The sequence below is a fragment of the Rhea americana genome, unplaced genomic scaffold (genome assembly GCF_003343005.1).
Source record: "Rhea americana isolate MKP2758 unplaced genomic scaffold, rheAme1 scaffold_298, whole genome shotgun sequence".
Classification (NCBI taxonomy): Eukaryota; Metazoa; Chordata; class Aves; order Rheiformes; family Rheidae; genus Rhea; species Rhea americana.
In genome coordinates, this window is record NW_028186421.1 from 356105 (window position 1) to 364082 (window position 7978).

The following is a 7978-nucleotide window of genomic DNA, read 5'->3' on the forward strand; positions in this document are numbered from 1 at the left end:
TGATCACTCTTATGCAAGCTGTGCTATGTGATGCAAGAAAAACAGTGAAGCAGTATAGGGAAATTAACCACAATTCTTCACATTCTGCCTGATAAAGTAAAAAAGCACCGTCTCTTCTCTAAATTGAATCAAATCTTATTTGATCACAAAAGGTGGTCATATTCAACAAAAATATCAAAAACTTTGGGTGGGCACCATGCTAATATCTGGCACCAAGAAATCATAGAATCATACAATCGGTAAGGTTGGAAGGGACCTCTGGAGATCATCTAGTCYAACCTCCCTGCTCAGCAGGGTCACCTAGAGCATGTTAGACAGGGTTGTGTCCAGGCGGGCCTTGAAGATCTCCAGAGAAGGAGACTCCACAACCTCTCTGGGCAACTTGTTCCAGTGCTCGGTCACTCTCACAATGAAGAAATTCCCCCTCACGGTCAGGCGGAACTTCCTGTGCTTCAACTGAGAGCTTGTGGGTAAAGATCAAAGGGCAGGTTAGCATGGGGGACACTGTTGTAGGTGTCTACTACAGGCCAATATACTGACAAATCAACAAACCACCGCATTTTTCTTTCAGTCTACTGATGTTCCAAATCCTGCTTAGGACTAGTATAGCTAACAGTCAGGAAAATTATGAATTTTTAACCTTGTTTATAAAAGAAATATGGCAACTGTGAARAAACCATTGACAGCAATACCATAATTGCAGAATCCACTCAGCAAKCAAACTAGAAAAACCAAAACAGAAAACAGGACAATGAGACTGTACCTTGCTTAAATCAATGAATATTGTTTTACTTTAGTAGTAATTTAGTCAACTCTAGATTATCTGTGGGCAGAAGACATGTGCCACTCATGGATAGACATCTAAACTGAACACTCAGCATAGAGAGATCACAGGCTGTCAGTCTTCTGCAATCACAGGACAGGAGCGCAGTCACTGTACTGCTTGCAAAGGCAGCCTGCAGCCCGAGGCATTATAGCTGCTTTTAGGAAGCAGGAAGCCTGATTTAGCAAGTGCTTGGGGACTAGAGTTCAAGCATGCTTGCACTGCACTCCTGGACCTGGAAGCACTGCCAGCGCGCACACACAGCCCAGACGCACCCAAAGTAGGCTGCACAGAGGTGGCTTACTCCCCACTTCTGCTCTATCAGCCCAGTGCCAGCTCTGCTGGAGCTGCTCCATTCAAAATGCCTCCGCACAGTGCTCTCCAGGGCTACAAGCCCAGCACAGCTTAGAGCTCACGTGCAGCTCACTCACGATGAATGCTCTATGTTGATTAGTACATGCTTTAGCAGCCAGACAGCCAAAAAATCTAATGCAGCTGAAACTTTGACTTTCCATTTATCCTAATGGACAGTTGTCTTCACTTCTGTCAACAATCGACCCTTCTTTCCTCACATTACAGAGAGCAACTGTATGGCAATTCATTACATCTTCTACAAACCAAGAAGTAAAACAATGCACACTTAAGGCTTAATAGTAACATTAAACTGTGTTCTATGCTAATTGAAATAGCATTGGCTGAAACTGCAAATAAGATGGGAACTGATGAAATCTCTAACCTATACCAGCCACCAATTAAACCCTTCATTTTCATTCTCAGTAAGAATATTCTGCAAAGTTATTCATCAGGGCAGTTGCATACTATACATGTTAGTACCATGGTTATACCCCTCCTCAGAAGTTAGTCTTGTATAAAAAGTGCATCTGTTTGCAATGCCTCCCTCTATTGTTAGTCAGGCTATTTCTTCTACCAAGAAATGCTAGATAGTTTCTTACCAAATTTCAGTCTAAAGCCCAGTTCCATTGTGTACTCTGTCTTCTCTAGTAACAAGCATCTATTATTTCCCTTGCATTAAAAAAAAAAAAAAGGAAAAGAAAAAAAAAAAGCCATCAAACAGGAGTAAAAATTTTTGCCTGTAGAGTTTTAGTTATATTCGGCCTCGGTCAAGGACAGTTAAAATTTAACCACACGCTGCGAACGCTAGCAGTGCACTATCTGACAYTGACTATCCACACAAAAAGGCCGATATCACTGTCACAAGCATTAGCTAGTGACTACCAGCCTTCACCACTCAGGGATCAGGAACAACAAAGATGTTTTGACAAAATTCCTAGGCTGCACCAGTGTTTCTCAGACAAAATTATTACTTGAAGTTCCATAAGTCAAATTACTTAAACTGTTATCACTGAAAATCCATGAATCTTCCCCACTTCTAATGTGAGGCACACATTCACAGCCAGAAGGTTTTCTGTGCATTCACTATTTTATCAACCCGACTACCAGCTGGTACCCTACCAGTGCTGACATGTCACCATCAACCACTGAAGTGGCCTCTGAGAGGGAGGTAAAACAGAAATTTGTTCTTAAAGTCTTAGGGTAGGTTAGCATAGAAAACAAAAGATAGCCAAAGGTAAACTTGAAATGTTTCTTCATCTCCGATCTCTGTGATCAAAAGTAATTGTCACGGCAATATTAATGCTTACCTCAGACCCCATTCCCTCATCTTACCATTATTATAAAGTCTTATTCAACATACTGAACACAAGATCTGATAACATTTCAGGTTTTAGTAAAATACTTTTAAAGACAGTGCTGCTTGCCTCATGAAATCAGTGTCCTTTAAAAACTCATTAATGCTATTTCCAAAACAAAGGAAAACAGAACTACATGACAGAGGCATGCGTTCTTAAACCGTCTCCAGTCTTCCAGAAGGGCTCTCTCCAATCGAGTAGTATCACTGACAAAAGGCTTCRTTTTCCTAGCGTAAACAATGCTTATAAATTAACATAGTAGTTTAACCAATGCAAGGTTGTAACACATTGTCTTCATTGTAATTATTAAATTCTAAATTTTACAAGATTGCTTGTCTTTTTCTGTTTCATTACAAGTTCTCAATTTTCACCTTCATTCTTTCTTCTAGGAATTATTTTAAATTCTTTTCTTACAGCTAATTCCACAGAGACAGACACGGAGAGTAATAAAAGCTATTGCTTCAGAGAAAAAGAATACTTATACCTACGGACTTTGGACAGCGCTGCTTATGATTCTGCACAATACGATAGCACCTTTCTAAACGATTTCAGTAGTCTATTAAATGCCTTTGGAAAATAAGAAACCCACATGAAACTAACACATTGTGTTTTTCAGTCAGTTTGCAATGCACAGAGTATGGATAAATCTTCCCTTACATTTCCTCCTTCGTACTGAAGAAATTCTAGAAACATTATTCTAGAACATTATCTCCTTAAAAAGAAACACCTAGAAGTTGAAACCATGTTTCAAACATATTTTATAATCATTTTCTGAAGTGTTTTTTTAAAGCTAAACCTCTCAACAAAATTTATAAAATCTTGAACAGTATATACCTTCTCAAGAAAACAGAATCCCTGAGTATAAACGCACATATTTTTACTGAGATACAATATCAAAATTTGGGAGATGGACCTTATGATCAGAAGTCACGCTAGAGAGATCTAGATAGAGTTCCCTTACTTATGTTTTGGTTCTGGTGAAAGTATATGGGCTCTTGCACTGACTTTACCAGCTACCTTTCTGACTGAAAAAAACCCACAACTCTGGAAGCTAAAGCAGAAGTTCAGTTTAGCCTTTACCTCCTTGAAATTCCTCAGTCTCTTCCTTGCCCTTTATTAAGATGGTATTAACAGTACTATATTCAGGGCTTTCTGAAAAAAAGTGCAGCATAAAGCAGAAATGTGTTTAATATTAGTCTTTAACAGAGCACCTAACACATCACATAGGGATCTGAATAGCCAAAAAAACAGCTGCCACTTCCAAGAATATTAAATACTGAACATTGAGTTGTCCATTCAGCAGCAACAGTGTTTCTTTATCTCAGTCTTTCTTTCAGTGCTACCCTCCCTACATCAGCTAACCTGGGGCATGGGAATCAATACCAGCCACCACACTGGGACTCAGAAGTATGTTTCTGTTCTACATTTGAAACTGCAAAAAGATGCGCGAGATGGGCATACTTTGCAATATATGCTACAGCGCCAAAGAGGGTTTGTTTAGTTGTGTTTTTTAAAAAGGTCTGGTGTTTATGTACCTTTTTGCACAGATTATCAGTGGATCAAGACAGTCACTTTCTATGAAATGGACCAATGGTTGTATGCCATGAATAAAGCAAACTAAATAAATACAATTAAATGAAATGTTCTCCTCTGTATATACATATGCATAACTAATAATTATATGACCAAAAAAAAAAAAAAAAAAAAAAAAAAAAAAAAAAAAAAAAAAACCCCAAACCAAGAACACTGTTCAGGATATTTTGGCAATCAAAAAGTTTTGTTTCTCACAAATCTTTTATAAGACATACGAATCCATTATCAACAGTTGTCCTCTCCACATCATTAAAAAGCTGTTCCAGTTAAACACCATGTTACCAGAAATAAATATCTAGTTGATAAGGTTTAGTTGATAAGGTATATAGTCACTGGTATACAAACCAACTACTATGGTTCTGGTTTTAACAGTATTTAGCAATTATTCAATAAATGGTGATAATCTGTATTTAGCCACACCCCAGCCAGTCATTATACTTAGACTTCTAGAAAAAATATCACCAAAAATATAAGAAATCGGACAAACTTTTGAGCAGCCTAAGTAAACCAGCCTCTTCTTGTGCTGTAAAGTCTCAAACATTTGTTAAGCCCCTGTTTCCCTCTGGTTTATACAAATCTGAAAATATTTGAAACATCTATAAAATTCTAGTTTCTCCTCTGGTTTTGGGCATTATTCAAAAATTATAACTAAAGCAAAAACTATGTATTTGCATTGTGATTCTATCTGAAGTTCCCAATTATGTCCAAAACACAGCTACAACTGACAACTTAAGGACAGAAGAAGTAAACCCTTCTCAGAAATGATTAAGTCCTAAAACAAGTTTATCATCAGGTTTAGAAAATGCTATTAAACAGACATAAAAGTAGTAAATGCTGAAAAAGCCACTGTCAAATTCAATGGTTGAATGCTCAGGTGCTGGTAAGGGAGAAGAGAAAAAAAAAAAAAAAAAAAAAAAGCCCTTATTGCCTCATCCTACTAGATTTTCCATGCAAGTATGTGCAAGTCGCTTAAATTCTCTGCCTTGGTTATTTCTGCATCTTAACAACAGCACTTTCGTGCCTCGGGAGGATAGAATAGATACATTGATCAGTATTCAGATACTACAGTGAATACTGTGATGCATTTCATAAGGCAGAAAGCTTAACAGCTTATTGTTAATAGAGATATTTTTTCAAGAAGTAAGTCTTGAGGGGGAGGGAGAGTAAACAGGTTTAAGTTATGTAGGCTTTAAATTTTGCTAGTTGTAACACTAGCAAATTCTAGTGTTTGTAACACTAGAATTGTGTTATTTTTCTGCTACAAAATCTTCAAGATACTAAATCATTTAGAATTTTGAAAAAAGCAACAAAAATACATCCCAACACTTAAAACTTGCATAACTTTTGTTTAAACTGTTTCAGTGTGAGTATAAACTACTAAAATATTCCAGCAAAACCAAGGGTTTTAGCCATTCCACTCAGTATTTACTCTTACTCTGTCTGTAACATTCTTCCATTTCACCAGTCACACATCTACAATTATTCAGGACTTCAGTATTTCATTTAAGTCACAAACTAAAAGATCAGATAAAGAAAGTCTTCACTCAAACTAAAATTACAACCAATTTGTAGCACCATAAGAAAATCAAACCTCAAAAATCTGCTATGTCAAAGTAAACATCACAGAAATGACAAAAAATGACATTCCCTTCAGGCTTTCCTCATCCTCTTCTACTGATAGTCTCATTTCCTTTCCTGGGCAAAATAAATAATTCCTTTCCCCCATCTATATAAATACAAATACACTTGTATTTTTACAACACTTTGGAATTTTGGTAACTATTTCCTCTCTTAATAGTTTAAGTAGGCCTGGAAGACTGGAATGGATTACAAGTTTTTCTTTCCATATCACTGCAATGAAAGTAATTAAATGTTCATCTTTTTGTCTGTCAAACATAACAAACAAAAAAAAACTGCACGAGTTAGTCTATTCTACAAAAAAAAAAAAAAAAACTCTTTCATATTAACCACCCAGCATTTCACTCATATGCTTAGAACTGCACAGAAAAATATGTCCAAGCAGATTCCATATAGACAAGATTGAAAATAATCTCTAACAAGCAATGCCAGTGTAGCCTGAAATCAAAAATTCAGGCTCAGCAATACAAACAGCCTTTATTTACAGTCTCAAGCAGTGACCTACACAGTTTGCTGAATTCCCTTTCAAACTGTTAACTGAGGTTAAAGGCATTAACTAACCTCAGCTTAACCGCATTCCCATCTACAGTATTTATGAAAAGCCCTTGCAGAAGGCCTCCTATGAAAAGAGGGCTAGCTGGTCTGAGGCAATGCAAGCAGTGACAGAGCAGTGACAAAGCAGGTGACGGAGCTGACGGGAGGCCACCTCAACTCATTCCTTCAGGAGACTGTATATACGATCAAGCGTAGGAGACAGCCTAGCCAAGACAGGCATCGCCCAGCTTGGGAAGCTGTACCAAACAAAGACAAAGACACTTAAGATCTGGYAGGAAAATGCCGAGAACACCAGTAAGACAAGCTGGGCAAGAATAACTTCAACCTATTATGGTCAACTAGTCCAAATTCTCAGAACTACCTAGACATACTACAACAGAGCAGGAAGATGAGCACATTACAGATATATGAGAATGATGATTGTAACTCTGTAAACAAGGTGGATCACAGACAAGTAATATGAACAAACGGTGCCAGGACCTATTTACAGAGATCCACACATCAAGCCACAGTAGAAAAAGCATTTCAGAAGGAAGATCAGAAAAACATAAAGCTATTTGCATCAAATATGTAGTGTTATTTTTATCAACGTGAACAGACTCGGCGTGTTGGAGAACTGCTTTGATTCTTCTGAATACTGATGTTATAATCCACACTGCCACAGCTGAGAGGAGGAAAAGCACTTAAAATGACAGCTTCTCCTCGGGAGGAGAGAAAGAATTACTGAAAAAGCACAGTTCACAAAAACCCTTTTGCCTATGGAACGTACTATCTTGCTTCAAATAGCCCAGCTGAAGTTAAGTCTGGTGACTCACTTCCAGAGAGGGATACTTCTAAAAACGAAATAATTATTGACTGYATACAGAAGAGATTTCACTCATTTGTATCCTGTCAGCATAGCCTTTTTTCATTGAGAATGTCACTGAGGTACCTCTAGTGAGAAATGCTTTTTCTTCAGATGTATTATAAATAACTGAAAAAGAGGGTGGTTATTAACTTCTTTCCTACAGAGAATCTACTCAGTCTCCCCACTAACTCACGGATCATATCCTTCTTCTTGAAACAGTGCCGAGAAAAGTAGTAGGTTAACTCAAGAAGAAAGCAACAGTCCCATGACAAGCTGAACCAGTACTTGAAAGTCATCTTTCCTTCCAACTATAAGTACTTTAACTTGCAGTTTGTATTCTCCATAATTCTCCAGGGTCAAAAGTCTCCTCTGCAACAATTTTCTGTCCTTTTGGCAAATCTAGGCTAAGCAGAGAAAAGCCTAGTTCACAGAGATACGTAATTTGCTGGCTTTGAAGTTGCTGACTAACAGGGTAAATATAAGGAGTAACCAGCTTAAAYAGCAAAAGCATCTTATGACAAGAAATTGCACCCTGAAATCTTGGTGAAAATATTTGTTATATTCTAATCTATCAAACTATATGCTGTTGTAGCTTAACGTCCTTATTATCTACAATATTTAACTCATGCGTATTATTTAAAATCTAGAAGAGTTTAAGCATAAAATGATGCATAACCACTACAATTAATGAAAAATATAGAAAAAATTTATTGCAACTCATGTTGTGTTAAAATCCTCTGCGTAATTAAACTTCATATTTAGTTACTGTAGATACTAAACCCAAGCATATAGCCTTTTGAGTATATCCTCAGA